The following is a 17,668-nucleotide window of genomic DNA, read 5'->3' on the forward strand; positions in this document are numbered from 1 at the left end:
TTTTGGAAGGTTGTGTGAGTCTAAGAATTTATCCACTTCTTCTGGATTATCCAATTTGTTGGCATTTAGCTTTTTGTAGTATTTTCTTATAATCTTTTTTATTCTGAGATGTCCGTTGTAATTTCTCCTCTTTCATTTCTGATTTTATTTATTTGAGCCTTCTCTCTTTTTTTCTTGGTGAGTCTAGCTAAAGGTTTGTTCAATTTTGTTTATCTTTTCAAAGAAAAAGCTCTTGGTTTCATTGATTTTTTCATCTCTATTTCATTTATTTCTGCTCTGATTTTTATTATTTCCTTCCTTCTACTGATTTTGGGCTTTGTTCGTCTCTTTCCAGTTCCTTTAGGTGCACTGTTAGATTGTTTATTTGAGATTTTTCTTGTTTGTTGACAAGAAAACTTCCCTCTTAGAACCACTTTTGCTACATACCATAAATTCTGGCATGGCATATTTTCATTTTCGTTTGTCTCCAGGTATTTTTTGATTTCTCCTTAGATTTCTTCATTGACCCAATTGTTGTTCAGTAGCTTTTTTGTTTAATCTCCACATATTTGTGGTTTTTCTGATTTTCTTCCTGTAGTTGATTTCTAGTTTCATACTGATGTGGTCAGAAAAGATACTTGGTATTATTTCAATCTTCTTAAATTTACTGAGATTTGTTTTGTGGCCTAAAATGTGATCAATCCTGGAGAATGTTCCATATGCATTTGAAAATAATGTGTATTCTGCGTTTTTTGGTTGGAATGTTCTGTATATATCTACTAAGTCCGTCTGGTTCAGTGTGTCATTTAAGGCCAATGTTTCCTTATTGATCTTCTGTTTGGATGATCTATCCATTGGTGTAAGTGGAGTGTTCAAGTCCCCTACTACTATTGTGTTACTGTGTATTTCTCCTTTTATGTCTGTTAATAATTGCTTTATATATTTAGGTGCTCCTATGTTGGGTGCATAGATATTTACAAGTGTTATATCGTCTTGTGGATTTTTCCCTTGATCACTACGTAGTGCCCTTCTTTGTCTCTTGTTACATTTTTTGTTTTAAAGTCTATTTTGTCTGATATAAGTATTGCTACCTCAGCTTTCTGAGTGAGGTGTCTTTGTGAGTGTCTTTAGGTCTGAAGTGCGTCTCTTGTGTACAGCATATATATGGGTCTTGTTCTTTTATCCAATCAGCCACCCTATGCCTTTTGATTGGAACATTTAGTCCATTGACATTTAAAGTAGTTATTGATAAGCATGTACTTATTGTCATTTTGTTACTTTTTTTCTGGGTGTCTTAGTAGTTGTTCTCTGTTCCTTTCTTCTTCTCTTGCTTTCTTCCCTTGTGGTTTGATGGCTTTCTTTAGTATTATGTTTGAGTTCCTTTCTCCTAGTTTTTTGGGTGTTTATTGTAGGTTTATGGTTTGTGATTACCATGAGGTTCATATGTAATAACCCACATATATAGCAATCTATATTAAGTTGATGGTCTCTTTAGTTTGACCTCTTTCTAAAAGCTCTACTCTTTTACTCCCCTCCTCCCACATTTTATGTTTTTGATATCACATCTAACCTTTTTGTGTGTGTGTGTGTATCCGTTACCCTCTTATCATGGAAATAGATAATTTTTCCTATTCATGGTCTTCTCTTTCCCTCTTAGATAAGTCCCTTTAGTATTTCTTGTAGGACTGGTTTCTTGGTGATAAACTCCTTTAATTTTTGCTTGTCTGGGGAACACTTTATCTTTCCTTCCATTCTGAATGATAACCTTGCCTGGTAGAGTAGTCTTGGCTGGAGGTTTTTTTCCTTTTAGCACTTTAAATATATCGTGCCACTCTCTTCTAGCCTGTAGGGTTTCTGCTGAGAAGTCAGCTGATAGCCGTATAGGGTTTCCTTTGTATGTAACTTGTTGCCTTTCTCTTGTGGCTTTTTAGGATTCTCTCTTTCCTTTTAATTCTTGACATTTTAATTATGATGTGTCTTGGTGTGGGCCTCTTTGGGTTTATCTTTTTTGGTGCTCTCTATGCTTCCTGTACCTGGATGTCTGTTTCCTTCCTTAGGTTAGGAAAGTTTTCAGCTATTATTTCTTCAAATAGATTCTCTGTCCCTTTGTCTCTCTCTTCTCCTTCTGGGACACCCATGACATGCATGTTAGTGAGCTTGATATTGTCCCAGAGGTCCCTTAGACTGTCCTCATTCTTTTTAATTCCTTTTTCTTTTAGCTTTTCAGCTTCGGTGCTTTCCTCTGGTCTTTCATCCAGCTTGCTGATCTGTTCTTCTGTATCCTCTACTCTGCTTTTGAGCCCTTCTAGTGAATTTTCCATTTCCAGGTATTGTATTCTTCATTTCTGATTGGTTCTTTTTTATATTTTCCAGTTTTTTGTTGACATTCTCACTGAGTTCATCCATTCTTCTCCCAAGATCAGTGAGCATCCTTATGACTCTTTGAACTCTTTGTCAGGTACATTGCTCATTTCTGTTTCATTTAGTTCTTTTTATGGGGTTTTGTCCTGTTCACTTACTTGGAATGTATTCCTTTGCCTCCTCATTTTGCCTCTTTCTCTGTGCTTATATCTGTGTATTAGGTAGGTCAGCTATGTCTCCTAATCTTGGAGAGATGACCTTATGTAAGTGATGTCTTATGAGGCCCAGCAGCATGTTTCCCTCTCATCACCAGTTCCAAATGTTCCAGGAGTGACCCTGTGTGGGCTACGTGTATCCTTCTGTTGTGGCAGGGTTGCTTTTGCTGCAGGTGCCCAGGGAGGCTAGGCTGTCTCCCTGGCCAGCTGGTTGTATTTCTCAGCTGTGTGTGGCTGCTCTGGACCCTTTGGTCACTTTATCTGGTGTGGGGGGCCCTAGCACAGTTGGCTGCAAGGTCTAATATCACATTTCTGTTGCAGTTTTTCTGTAAAGTGAGTAGGCCCCCAGCATGGCTGGTTGTTAGGCTCAGGGGCTTACAATTGCTGTAGGCCTCCGGCCTACACAAGGATGTTGTTAGCTTTCTCTGAATTGCTGCTGAGTGGGGCTGGCCCCAGGCATGGGAACACCCAATTGCTTAAGGCTTTGGCCGGTGGGGCCAATCCTCTATGTGGCTGTTTGAGAAGCAGAGGTCTTCTGCAGACAAGCCCCACTGCCCACAGGGCCTCACACCTCATCAACATAGTCCTGCCCCATGCACGTGCCCCGACCCCCTGAAGCAGACCCAGTCACGTCACTACAGAAGCTGCACACACTCCACCTGCTTCTCACACACGCCCTTCCCCACAGAGGTCGACCCACTCACCTGGCTTCAGAGGATCCAGGCACCCAGCCTAGGCAGGCCCACCAGTTGCCCGAGGGCTTCTTGTTGGGTGGAGCTAGTCCCTAGGGTGGGCTGCCTGCCCAGGCTAAGCTGGATTAAATCGGTGCTCTAGTGGGTGGGGCAGACCCTGGGCTTGCAGGCCAGTGGAAGAACTCCAATGGCGTCTGCCAACATCTGTGTCTGTACGCCTGTACTAGGTCACAATAATGGCTGCCGCCAATGTCTGAGTCCCTGGAGAGGTCTCAACTCTCACTGAGATGCACCCAGAGCCTATCAGGTGAGTCTCTTTTCACCAAAGGACTGTGCACCTTTCTTTCTGGTGATTTTAGGTTGCTTTCCGAAACAGGTGAATTTGTGCATGGGCCCTTTAAGAGCTGGCTTTTCTTTACTTATGTCCAGTAGCTTTTCTGGGGGTTTTCCCCATTGTTGTTAGTAGCCAGCAAAGCCAGATATTATGACACTCGTCTCAGTTGTGCTGATTCCAAAGGATGCTTATAGTGGTAATGCTTCCCCGCTTAGGTCCCCACTCCTCCAGGGAAGGCGGCATACCTTTGAATTGCTCCCAGGTGGCCATGAAGTGCTGTGGTTTGCGAAGGTGGATTTTTTTTCTCTCCAGAGAGGAATATCTGCCTCTTCCATCTCAGTCAGGACTGTGTCTTGTTGTGGAGGTTCTTTTTGTCCAGTTTTCAGTTCTCTTTCAGGGGTAATTGTTCCAAGAATAGCTGTAAATTTGTTGTGTCCATGGGAAGAGGTAAGTTCAGAGTCTGCCTATGCTGCCATCTTGACACCAACCCCTCAGCACTATTTTTTTTATTGTTATTTTTATTTTTGCTGAGGAAGAGTCACCCTGAGCTAACATCTGTTGCCCATCTTCCTCTATTTTACCTTTTTGCTTGAGGAAGTTTAGCCCTGAGCTAACATCTGTGCCAATATTCCTGTGTTTTGTATGTGGGTTGCTGCCACAGCATGGCTGATAAGTGGTGTAGGTCTGTGCCCATGAATCCAGGCCGCCAAAGTGGAGCACACTGAACTTAACCACTGTGCCACAGGGCCGGCCCCTGAAGCACTATTTTAATAGCAAAAATTTTGTTTGAATGGAAGATAGAATATTTAGGAGATTAAATTTTTTTGAAAACTAATTTAATCATATGAGGAACTGTTAACTTTATTGTTATATATGTTAACTTCAAAAATATTAATTTGTTAACTATAAAGTAAACTAGAGTCTGCATATATTGATTATTTGAAAATTTGTAATATATATGTGTATATGTGCATAGAAGGGGTGATTTAAATTTTTTACTTATTCTATGTGTGTATGTGTCTTGTCTGTATCTGCTTCTGCTACCTGTAAAGGAGAAAAAATTTATTCAAATCAAATAGAAAATGTAAAACCCAGATTGTTTCTCTAAGTGCTATACCATTTTTCCCAAACCTGTTCATTCACAACTTAGCTTTAAAACCCTTAAAGCAGGTTTGATCACTATTTCTTGATCAAAGTTAAAGCCATCGAACTCATTAGGCTTTTATGACCAGGCTCCTGTCCATTTCTAGAGTGACATCTTGAGCCTCTCTCCTCTCCTCTTCTCTGTATACTCACACCCCGTCCCAACTCTAGGTTCATTTTATTTCCTCCAAAGCACTGTGCTCTTTCTAAACATATGCCAGCATTTCTCCCCTAAACATGTCCATTCTCCATTTCCTACTCCTTGGTCTGGCTACCTTTTATTCATCCTTCAGAACTTCACTTAGACATTACTTTCTCAAGTATGCCTCCTCTGACATCCCCAAACAGTGAATACAATGCCCCTGTTGTCTCCTCATTCCTACACAGGGAAGGTACTCCACAAATTTTTGTTCAAAGACTGACTAAAGAAGTAGCCAGAAATAAGTTTTGTGAGCTTACGGATATTTACTTCAAGAAACAGTTTAAAGAAGTGAATAAATGCAAAAGCTCTAGGGGGCCAGCCTGGTGGTGCAGTGGTTGAGTGCACGCGCTCCGCTTTGGCGGCCCTGGGTTTGCAGGTTCAGATCCCGGGCGTGCACCGATGCAGTGCTTGTTAGGCCACGCTGTGATAGTGTCCCATATAAAGTAGAGGAAGATGGGCATGGGTTTTAGCCCAGCACCAATCTTCCTCAAGGAAAAAAGAGGAGGATTGGCATTGGATGTTAGCTCCGGGCTAGTCCTCCTCACAAACAAAAACAAAAACAAAAACCTCTAAATATGACAATAACCCCTTAAAGATTCCTTTAAATAGTTTAAAACTTAATTTAATGCATGTGCCTGTACTCTCTCCTATCACTATGATTCTTTTTCCTGAATTAACCTCTCTTGTGTACTGGAATGTTTCTCATGATACTTCATGAATTTTTAAGAATGAGCAACTTCTCCCACTCGTACCCTAAAAACTATAAGCAGTTTATTGTTATCCCTCTTTTCACCTGACACTGAATTTGAAGGTTTGGTTTCTTTAAAAATTGTAATTTTTTTATCCATTTAATCTATTTTGTTTTGCCTTCAGCTTTAATTTATTTTTGAATGTATATGTGTTTGAGTGTGTATATATACATGTTGCCAGGACATCTAGTGACTCCAATTTCCTTACTCATTCTTCTGCCCACATTTTAAAACTCTTCTGAGTAGAGAGCTCTACCAAAATCAAGCAATAGTCCATTAAGTTACAGAAGAAATATTTTTGTGAAAATCTTATCTTACCTAGAGAAACAGTCCATTCAGTGTTGTCTGATGAAGAGCTTGCAACTAAAAATATGCAGTGTGATATGATGGAAAGAATACTTATATTCAGAAATGCATAATGAAAAAATCACCTCTCAGTTATAATCATCATTAACGATTAGATTTTTTCCACACACATATATTAATTTTAATAATTTATATCATAATATGTATATTGTTTTGTAACTTGTTTTTCCATCTGAAGAATATCTTCTCAGATTTTCTCATGATAGGAAATATTCTCGTAATTTTTAATGCTTGCTTATGTGTCCATGATTGATTAATTCACTAAAATGTTCTCATGTCAGCAAAGAAATATTCTTTCATTTGTTTTCCTTGCTAGATAAAGTACAGTCTATAGTGCATGGAACTGATCATAGATACTTTCTAAATCCCTTCCCTTCCTCAGGGAGCCTTGGATAGGAACTGTATCAGGGATGGGAAATTTTCACTGAATTGAGAAATAAAAATGGGGAAAGATTCCACTGCAGCTGAGGGTCTCTCTTCCTCTGGTGTTTTTGCTGAGGTTGGTGGCCCAGGAGTCACATGGTGTCTGAGGCCAAATTCATTGTCATACCAGGAAACAGCTTAAAAAGTGGTCTTTGAGGACAATGTCAGCCCCAGCATCTGAGGCAAAAGAGAGGATATCATTATTAAAGTCACAGGAGACAACTTGGTCTTTAGTGTCACCCAGGATGTCATTTAAGGAGTCCCTCTGACATCTGCTTCACCACCTTCTTGATGTTATCATATTTGGCAACTTTCTTCAGGTCAGATCGATGATAAACATGTTGACTATGGGGACCTGGAAGGCCATGCTCATGGACTTTTAGCTCAGGGATCAGCTTATCCACAGCCTTGGCAGTGTCAGCAGACAGTGGATGCAGTGATGATATTTTGGGCAGCACTGTGGCTATCATACCACAGTTTACCATCTGTGGTCTTCTGTCGGCAGTGATGGCATGAACTGTGGTCATTGGTCCCTCCACAGGGCTGAAGTTGTCATGGATGACTTTGGCAGGGGAGGTGGGCAAACAGTTGGTGGTACAGAAAGCATTGCTATCAATCTTGAGGGAGTTACCACAGCTCTTATGGTTCATTATAATCACAAATATGGGGATATCTCTAGAGGGGCAGCAATGATGACCCTTTTGGCTCTACTCTTTAGGTGAACCTCAGTCTTCTCCAGGGTGTTGAAGATACCAGTGAACACCACCGTGTGTTCAGCACAAGCATTTTCCTATTTACTGTTGTTGGAATATTGCTTTTGGAAGATGGAGATAGGCTCCCCATTTGGTTTTTGGTTCTCAACCTTTTGGTTCTCAGCCTTGATCATGCCCTTCTACTTGCACGGAAGAACCGTTCTGGAAAAATGAAGACCATGTAAATGAAGTCAACAAAGGGATCAGAAGGGGTGACAATATCTATGGCACATTATAGATATAGAGGTTCTAATGTATTTCCCAAGTAATCCTTAAGATAAGACAATGTTTAGTGACATGGGGAAATTTAAAACTATCACTAATAGCACATCAATTAGGATATCCAAATCATTTAAGAAAGGAAGAAAAGAGGAGGGAAGAAAAGGAGGGAAGGAGAGAGGAAGGAGAAGGAGGAGGAAGAAAATTAAAACAAATAGCAAAAGAGCAAAAATAAAGATGATAAAATATGATGACAGAAGTAAGATTAAACAGGGCAGTTATCACTATAAATGTAAATGGGTTAAGCAATCCCATTTTGGAAAAAGATTGTTGCATCAAAATGCAGCCTCTATCTGTTGCTTGCAGGTGACACATATTTTTAAAAGTGAAAGGAAAAATGCTAAAAACTTAATGTGGAAAAAGCATTTATCTGTGTGCAAAACAAAATGCAGTTGTCAAAAATATTTAAAACAAAGTAGAATTCTAGATAAAAAGCATTAGGAATGAACAGGATTTTTTATATCAATAAAGTGCATAATCCATAATAAACATATAGTAGTAACCACAAACCTTATTTCCCTGCTTATGATATTGCACTGAAATAAATGCAAAAGCAATAGTTCAGTTATATATACATATATATGTATATGCACAAAATAAGTGAATAAAATCCAAGAGTAAATAGTGAGAGACTAACAGGTCAATTTCATATAAAATAGGAAAAAATACCTATATAGAGAAATAAAATAAATCAATTCATAATATTAATTTAACAACATAAATTCATGGTTCCGAGTCTAAATTTCTCCAGTTGGCTTGCCAACTTTCCCAGTGATTATTGAGTTCTACTCTCTCAGATGCCCAGTTTTCTTCCTGGCCTATGACAAATGATTTCACCCTTACTTCACAGAGTAATTGGGAAAGTCATCAATGAAGAATTACCTGAACATTTTGACAAATAGTTGTTAAACCTCCCTGAACCCATTATTTCCTCTTCTGTCCTATTAAAATGGAGGTATCTGTCTACCACTCTAAAACCAAACTTCCTACAGGTTTTCTAAATTCAATCCCTCAGGAAACTTGCACTCTCAATTCCTTTTGGTTCCTGTCTTTTTAACAGCTCTCTTTTTATCATCTCTTTTCCATCAGCCTTTCAACATCCTCAAGTCAATGCCATCATAAAAATGTGTCCCTTAGCCCTAGAATTATACCGATTTCCTTTCACTTCACAAACTTCTGGAAAGAGGTGCCCACACTCGTTCCCCCCCGCCCCCCTGTGCTTTTTGTCTTCCAAACACACCAACCACCTTATTGTTCCTTACATGTGCTGTCTCTATTTTTTCCTGCCTCAGGATCATGGCATATCATGTTCCCTCTGACTCGGACACTTCATTTCAACCCCACTCACACAGCTTTCGCTTAGCTAATTTCTACACCTCCTTCAGGTAGCAGCTGAAATGTCACTTCCTTAATGAAGTCTTTCCTTACACCCCAATTTAGGTTAGATTCCTCATTATATGTCTTCCTAACACCCTCTGCTTCTTCACAGCATTTTTCACTTCTCCACTCCATGTCTATCTTTTCACTAGCATAGAGGTTCATGAAGGAAGGAACTCTGTCTGTCTTTTAGTTGATATTGCTTAGTACCAGTTATTCCTCTTCAATTTGGTAAGTGGAGAAGATGACAGAGCCAAGCATGAGCAGTCCCAGCAGAGAAACTATTTTCTGCTGATTCTTCTTTGTGTTTGGTGAGCCACCGCACTGTGGAATGTTTATATCCAACTTTATGTTTTTTTGGGTTCAAAATGTATCTAATGACTATCTTCTTTCTCCAAAGCTGCTATCTGGTGCATGCTATTCAAATGCCTAACAACCTCCTTCCTGCTTGATAAAGTCACCACAGAATCTCCTGGACCTCCTATTGCCATGCTTTCTAAAATTGCTTATCCACAGTGGAGTAATAGAGAGTACTTGGAGTACACCTTCTTTGTTTTCTTCTCAGCTCCGTGGTCTGTCATTGCCTTGAGCCCTCACTCCTCCAAATCAGAATGGAGTGGCTGTTTAGAGAGGTTCTGCCAGGGTCTCTGCCACTTATTTCCCATCAGATACCCTCCTCTCCCCAACAGCTTTCTCCTTAAAGCAGTCATTATGATTTCCAGGGCAGCTGTTTTAAATACTGGTAAAATAAGTATATTGTGCTGCATTTTCTTCCAAATCTGCTTATCCCCCTTTCCCTTCAACTCTCACCTCTGCAAGTTATAGTGTATCAGTGGGAATTCTGTCATTGTCTTCTCCATTTAATTTGGTGATTCTGCCAGTTAAGAGAGCTGTGTTGCAATTTAACTCATCAGTGTCTTTTTTCAGTCAGGCCCCATCTATGCTAAATCTTGCAGTAAGGGAAGAAACAAATATTTATCAATCCTTTACTCTGAAGTAGGCATTATCCCAGTGCTTCATTTACATTCTCTCAATTAATCCAGTCAATAATTCTACACAGCAGGTTATATTATCCCCATTTACAGATGCAAATACTGAACTGTAAATACTGTCACTAGGATTTGAATCCAATTCTATCTTGCTCCAAATCCCATTCTGTCTTGCAAACAGGTATCAATAAGTTTTGCCCATAGGAATTAGTAGGAAACATGCACGTGCGTTTGAATTTAGGATACTAATGAATTGAGGGTTTGCTCAATTTGATCATTGGTATAAAGATGAAGAAAGGGATTTCAGAGTTAGAGACTGTTACAGAATTTAATGATTTTGTTTCTTTAAGGGAATTCTAAGCAAATTTTACATATAAATCATGCCAATTCTTGATTATTTAGAAATTGATTCCTCAGTTTATGGATTTTTTTTTTTTAACATTTGCTTTATTTCCTTATATCCATTCCTATCAGCCTTTTGAATATTCCTTTGCCAGAAATGGGACAGGGAGAAAAGAAAAACTTTTATTAATGTGCATTTTGATAAATGTTTTAGAAAAATATTTAGCAGAAAAAGGTGTTGAAATTGTTAGCTAAAATTAATTTGAATACTTATTTCATTTTAAAAAATCTCTATCGTCCTATGACATAAATTCCTATGACACTGATGACGTTTTATTCCAAGGGCATTTCTATGTACTTATTCTTAAAACTTCATATCATATTAAATTCATTCACATAATTACTTGTCGTATCTTTCTGGTTTAAACCTTAACTTCTTTCTTCTGTCGACTATTTATTAACTTCTTGGTGATAACCCTCATGGCAATAGCTTTTACAAATACTATGGAGAAAATGTTCTTTTAAACTATAATTTTCTTACTTAGCAAACAAACAAAAAAGCACCATTATTTTTATTATATAGAAAGACATTTGGGCAATTATAGAGAAAAGGCAGCATGGTGCAATAGAAAGTATATATATTGCTTTGAAGTGTTGAGAGTGCTAGATTCCAAACCTGTCTTTGAAAGTTACTGAGTATCCTTTGAGAAATCTCAATTTCCCTATCTGTAAAGTGGTGTAAATAATATTTGCTTTTGCAGAGTTGGTGTGTTATTTATATGAAAAAATATATGTGGGATGCCTGACACAGTGTGTAATGAGAGCTATTATTAGTAAAGTAATGATGCAAATTAAGAATTAGAAAGCAGAATGACTTTTGATAGGTTAAAAAGCAATGCACATTGCACCTTTATTTGTGAAAAATTTCATTCTTTCACACACACATTGATATGTGCTTCCTATTTTGACTGCTCAGAACATGTCTTCTGTAAATCATTATATAACTACTTCCTGCTGCTCTTAAACTGAAACTGAAAAAAAGAGAGGAAGACACAAATTCCCTATATCAGGAATGAAACAGGGAATATCACTATAGACTTTGTAGACATCAAAAGGTTAATAAAGGAATATTACAAACCACTCTACTCACATAAATTTGACAACTTAGCCTAAATGAACCACTTCTTCTTAAAACACAAACTACCACAATTCCCTCAATATAAAAAAGATAATGTGAATAGTCCTATAACTATTAAAGAAATTGAGTTCATATTTTAAAAATTTTTCAAAAAAGAAATCTCCAAGCCCATGTGGTTTTGCTGGAGAATTATAACAAACATTTAAAGAAGGATTAACTCTAATTCTAAACAATCTTTGCCTGAAACAGAAGAGGAATATAATTCCTACTTCATTTTATGAATTCCTAATTCATTTTATGAAGCTAGTATTCCCATGATACCAAAACCAGACAGTACAAAAAACCAAAACCAAACAAACAAAAAAACCCAACAACACAAAAAACAAAAACTACAGAACAATATCCTTCATGAATATAGACACAAAATTCTTAAGAAAATATTAGTAGGTAGAATTTAGCAATATATACAAAGAATTATACAACATGACCAAGTGGAGTTTATTCCAGGATACAAGACTGGTTCAAGGTTTGAAAATTAATAAAGAAGAAAAACCACTTGATTATATTAATTGAAGCAGAAAAAGCATTCAACAAAATTCAAGATCCATTTATGATTTAAAAAAAAAAAACTACTCAGAAAAATAGAAGTAGAGGAGAACTTCCTCAACTTGATGAAGAGCATCTACAAAAAATCTACATCTGTTATTATACTTAATGGTGAAAATTTGAATGCTTTCCTCCTAAGATTGGGAACAAGTTGAAGATGTCCAGTCTCCTCACCACTGTTATTTGACATAGTGCTGGGAGTTCTAGCCTGTGCAATTAAAACAAAAAAAAGGAAATACAAGGCATACAGATTGGAAAGGAAGAAATAAAACTGTTCCTATTTGCAGATGACATAATTGTCTATGTAGGAAATCCTGAGGAGTCTACAAAAACCTCCTACAACTAATAAGTGAATTCAGCAAGATCACGGAATGAAAAATAAACGTTAAAAAATCAATTGTAGGAGAGAAGTCAAGATGGCGGCAGAAGCAGACTCTGAACTCACCTCCTCCCGCAGACACAGCCAATTTACAACTACTCGTGGAAAAATTACCCCTGAGACAGAACAGAAAACTGGATAAGAGGAACTCCTGCAACAAAGGACAATCCTAATTGAGGTGGAAGAGGCAGAAACTCCCTTCTGGAGAGAAAAAAACGCCGCCTTCACAAGGCGCAGCGCCTCGTGGCCGCCCAGGAGCAGCCCAAAGGTACGCAGCCCTCCCTGGAGGCGCGGGGCTCTGAGCTGGGGAGCGCCCCTGCTGTGGGCATTTTGTGGACCCAGCACAATTGAGACGAGTGGCATAATATCTGACTTTGCCTGCTACTAAAACATTGGGGAGTACCCCCAGAAAACGCGGTTCACAAAGAAATTAAAACCAGCTTTTAAAGGGCTCACGCGCAAACTCACCCATTTCAGAAAGCAACCTAAAATCACCAAAAAGAGAGGTACACAGTGCTTTGGTGAAAAGAGACTCACCTGATAGGCCCTGAGGGCATCTCGGTGAAAGGTGGGACCTCTCCGGGGATTAGGACATTGGCGGCAGCCATTGTTGTGGCCTGGTGTGGGCGTGCTGACACAGATGCCGTTGGGGTTCTCCCTGGGGCCTGCTAGCCCAGGTATGCCCCACCCACTAGAGCACTGATTTAATCCAGCTCAGCCAGGGCAGGCAGCCCACCCTAGAGACTGGCCCCACCCAAAAACAAGCCCTCGGGCAACTTGTGGGACTGCGTAGATTGGTGACTGGATTCTCTGAAGCCTGGCAACTTAGCCGACTTCAGTGGGGCAGGGCGTGCACAAGGAGTGGGTGGAGAGTGTGGGGCTCCCACTGTGGCGAGACTGGGTCCACTTCAGGAGGTCGGGGCGCGCACATCGGGCAAGACTGTGTTGACTGTATGTGTGGACCTGTGGGTGGCAGGGCTTGTCAGCTGCAGAAGACTTGTGCTTCTCAAAGACCCACACAGGGGGTTTGCCCCACCTTCCAAAGCCTGAAACAATTGGGTGCTCCCGTGCCTGAGGCCAGCCCCACCCAGCTGCAATCCTCAGAGAGCTGACAAGAGACCTAAAGGCTGGAGGCTTATAGCAATTGTAAGCCCCTGAGCCTAACAACCTGCCACGCTGGGGGCCTACTCATTTAAAAGAAATACTGCAACACAAATGTGCTATTAGAACTTGCAGCCAACTGTGCTGGGGCTCCCTGACCTGATAAAGAGACTGAAGGGCCCACAACAACTACAAGCAGCTGAGCATTACAACAGGTGGCCAGGAGCATAACTCGGCCTCCCTGGGTGCCTACAGGGAGAGCAAACAGGCCATAACAGAAGGACACATGTAGCCCACATAGGGGTCACCCCTGGAACATTGAGAACTGAGGGAAGCACACTGCAGGCCTCCTAAGCCATCACTTACATAAGATCACCTGTCCAAGAGCAGGAGACGTAGCTGACCTACCTAATACGTAGACACAAGCACAGGGAAAGAGGCAAGACGAGGAGGCAAAGGAATACATTCCAAGTAAGGGAACAGGACAAAACCCCAGAAAAGGAACTAAGTGAAACAGAAATGAGCAACCTACCTGACAGAGAGTTCAAACAAAGAGTGTTAAGGATGCTCACTGATCTGGGGAGAAGAATAGATGAACTCAGTGAGAATGTCAACAAACAAATGGAAGACATAAAAAAGAACCAATCAGAAATGAAGAATACAGTACTGGAAATGAAAAATTCACTAGAGGGACTCAAAAGCAGAGTAGAGGATACAGAAGAATGGATCTGTGAGCTGGACGAAAGACTAGAAGAAATTACCCAAGCTGAACAGGCAAAAGAGAAAAGAATTAAAAAGAGTGAGGACAGTCTAAGGGACCTCTGGGACAACATAAAGCGCACTAACATCCGTGTTATAGGTGTCCCGGAAGGAGAAGAGCGAGACAAAAGGGCAGAGAATCTATTTCAAGAAATAATAGATGAAAACTTCCCCAACCTAAGGAAGGAAACAGACATCTAGGTACAGGAAGTACAGAGAGCCCCAAACAAGATAAACCCAAAGAGGCCCACACCAAGACACATCATAATCAAAATGCCCAGAATTAAAGATAAAGAGAGAATCCTAAAAGCCTCAAGAGAATGTCAAGTTACATGCAAAGGAAACCCCATAAGGCTATCAGCTGACTTCTCAGCAGAAACCTTACAGGCTAGAAGAGAGTGGCATGATATATTTAAAGTGCTAAAAGGACAAAACTTACATCCAAGAATACTCTATCCAGCAAGGTTTTCATTCAAAATGGAAGGAGAGATCAAAAATTTCCCAGATAAGCAAAAATTAAAGGAGTTTGTCACCAAGAAACCAGTGCTACAAGAAATGTTAAAGGGACTTATTTAAGGGGAAAGAGAAGACCACAAATAGGAAAAATTATCTATTTCCATGATAAGAGGGTAATGGATACAAAGGCACAAAAAAGAGGTTAGATATGATATCAAAAACAAAAGCAGGGAGGAGGGGAGTTAAAGAGTACAGCTTTCAGACAGAGGTCAAACTAAAGAGACCATCAATTCTGAATAGAAGAATAAAGGAACAGAGAAGGACTACTAAAACACTGAGAAAAAAAAAAGTTAAAAAATGGCAGTAAGTACATACTTATCAATAGCTACTTTAAACGTCAATGGACTAAATGCTCCAATTAAAAGGCATAGGGTGGCTGTTTGGATAAAAAAACAGGACCCATATGTATACTGCATACAAGAGACACACTTCAGACCTAAAGACACTCACAAACTGAAAGTGAAGGGATGGAAAAAGATATTCCACACAAATGGCAATGAAAAGAAAGCTGGGGTAGCAGTACTCATATCAGACAAAATAGACTTTAAAACAAAAACTGTAAAAAGAGATAAAGACATTACATAATGATCAAGGGAACAATTCAACAAGAGGATATAACACTTGTAAATATCTACACACCCAATGTAGGTGCACCTAAATATATAAAGCAATTATTAACAGACATAAAAACAGAAATAGACAGTAACACAGTAATAGTAGGGGACTTTAACACTCCACTTACACAAACGGATAGATCATCCAAACAGAAGATCAATAAGGAAACATTGGCCTTAAATGACACACTAGAACAGGTGGACCTAGTAGATATATACAGAGCATTCCATCCAAAAACCGAAGAATACACGTTCTTTTCAAATGCACATGGAACATTCTCCAAAACATATTAGGCCACAAAACAAGTCTCCATAAATTTAAGAACATTGAAACAATACCAAGCATCTTTTCTGACCACAACGGTATAAAACTAGAAATCAACTATAGGAAGAAAATCAGAAAAGCCACAAATATGTGGAGATTAAACAAAATGCTACTGAACAACGACTGGGTCAATGAAGAAATCAAAGAAGAAATCAAAAAATACCTGGAGACAAATGAAAATGAAAATACGACATGCCAGACTTGATGGGATACAGCAAAAGCGGTTCTAAGAGGGAAGTTTATAGCAATACAGGCCTATCTCAACAAACAAGAAAAATCTCAAATAAACAATCTAACAATGCACCTAAAGGAACTGGAAAAAGAAGAACAAACAAAGCCCAAAATCAGTAGAAGAAGGGAAATAATAAAAATCAGAGAACAAATAAATGAAATAGAGACTCAAAAAAAATAGAAAAAATTAATAAAACCAAGAGCTGGTTCTTTGAAAAGATCAACAAAATTGACCAACCTTTAGCTGGACTCACCAAGAAAAAAAGAATCCACCAGAAAACTTTTAGAAGTAATAAACGAATACGGTAAAGTTGCAGGATACAAAATCAACATACAAAAATCAGTCGTGCTTCTATACACTAACAATGAAGTAGCAGAAAGAGAAATTAAGAATACCATCCCATTTACAATTGCAGCAAAAAGAATAAAATACCTAGGAATAAACAACCAAATAGGTGAAAGAGCTGTACACAGAAAACTATAAAACATTGCTGAAAGAAATTGAAGAAGACACAAAGAAATGGAAAGATATTCCGTGCTCTTGGATTGGAAGAATTACCATAGTTAAGATGTCCATACTTCCTAAAGCAATCTATAGATTCAATGCAATCCCTATCAAAGTTCCAACAACATTTTTCACAGAAATAGAACAAAGTATCCTAAAATTTATATGGAACAACAAAAGACCCCGAATAGCTAAAGGAATCCTGAGAAAAAAGAACAAAGCTGGAGGTATCACACTCCCTGATTTCAAAATACACTACAAAGCTATAGTAACCAAAACAGCATGTTACTGGCACAAAAACAGACACACAAATCAATGGAATCGAATCGAAAGCCCAGAAATAAACCCACACATCTATGGACAGCTAAGCTTTGACAAAGGAGCCAAGAACATACAATGGAGAAAGGAAAGTCTCTTCAACAAATGGTGTTGGGAAAACTGGATAGCCACATGGAAAAAAGTGAAAGTACACCCTTACCTTACACCATACACAAAAATTAACTCCCAGTGGATTAAAGACTTGAATGTAAGACCTGAAACTATGAAACTTCTGGAAGAACACATAGGCAGTACGCTCTTCGACATGGGTCTTAGCAACATATTTTCAAGCACCATGTCTGACTGGGCAAGAGAAACAATAGAAAAAATAAACAAATGGGACTACATCAAACTAAAAAGCTTCTGCACAGCAAAGGAAACCATCAACAAAACGAAAAGACAACCTAACAATTGGGAGAAGATATTTGCAAACCATACATCTGATAAGGGGTTAATCTCCAAAATATATAGACAACCCATGCATCTCAACAACAAAAAAACTAACAACCCAATTAAAAAATGGGCAAAAGACCTGAACAGACATTTCTCCAAAGAACATATACAGATGGCCAACAGACACATGAAAAGGTGTTCAAAATCATTAACTATCAGGGAAATGCAAATCAAAACTACAATGAGATATCACCTCACGTCTGTCAGAATGGCTATAATTAACAACACAGGAAACAAGTGCTGGAGAGGATGTGGAGAGAAAGAAACTCTCACACAGTGCTGGTGGGAGTGCAAACTGGTGCAGCTACTATGGAAAACAGTATGGAGATTCCTGAAAAAATCAAGGATAGAACTACCATATGATCCAGCTATTCCACTGCTGGGTATTTATCCAAAGAACTTGAAAACACCAATGCATAAAGATACATGCACCCCTGTGTTCATTGCAGCGTTATTCACAATAGACAAGACTTGGAAGCAACCTAAGTGCCCATCAAGGGACGAATGGATAAAGAAGATG

General features: G+C 39.0%; 1 protein-coding gene and 1 pseudogene across 2 annotated transcripts in view; one reads left to right on the forward strand and one right to left on the reverse strand.

The window, feature by feature from the left end:
* Positions 1 to 17,668, forward strand: part of ANKS1B (ankyrin repeat and sterile alpha motif domain containing 1B) — a 758,303-nt gene that overhangs the window by 443,406 nt on the left and 297,229 nt on the right. The window lies entirely within an intron of this gene.
* On the reverse strand, positions 6,244 to 7,384 carry LOC131421773 (glyceraldehyde-3-phosphate dehydrogenase-like; annotated as a pseudogene).

Source organism: Diceros bicornis, chromosome 25 (genome assembly GCF_020826845.1).
Source record: "Diceros bicornis minor isolate mBicDic1 chromosome 25, mDicBic1.mat.cur, whole genome shotgun sequence".
In the NCBI taxonomy this organism is placed as follows: Eukaryota; Metazoa; Chordata; class Mammalia; order Perissodactyla; family Rhinocerotidae; genus Diceros; species Diceros bicornis.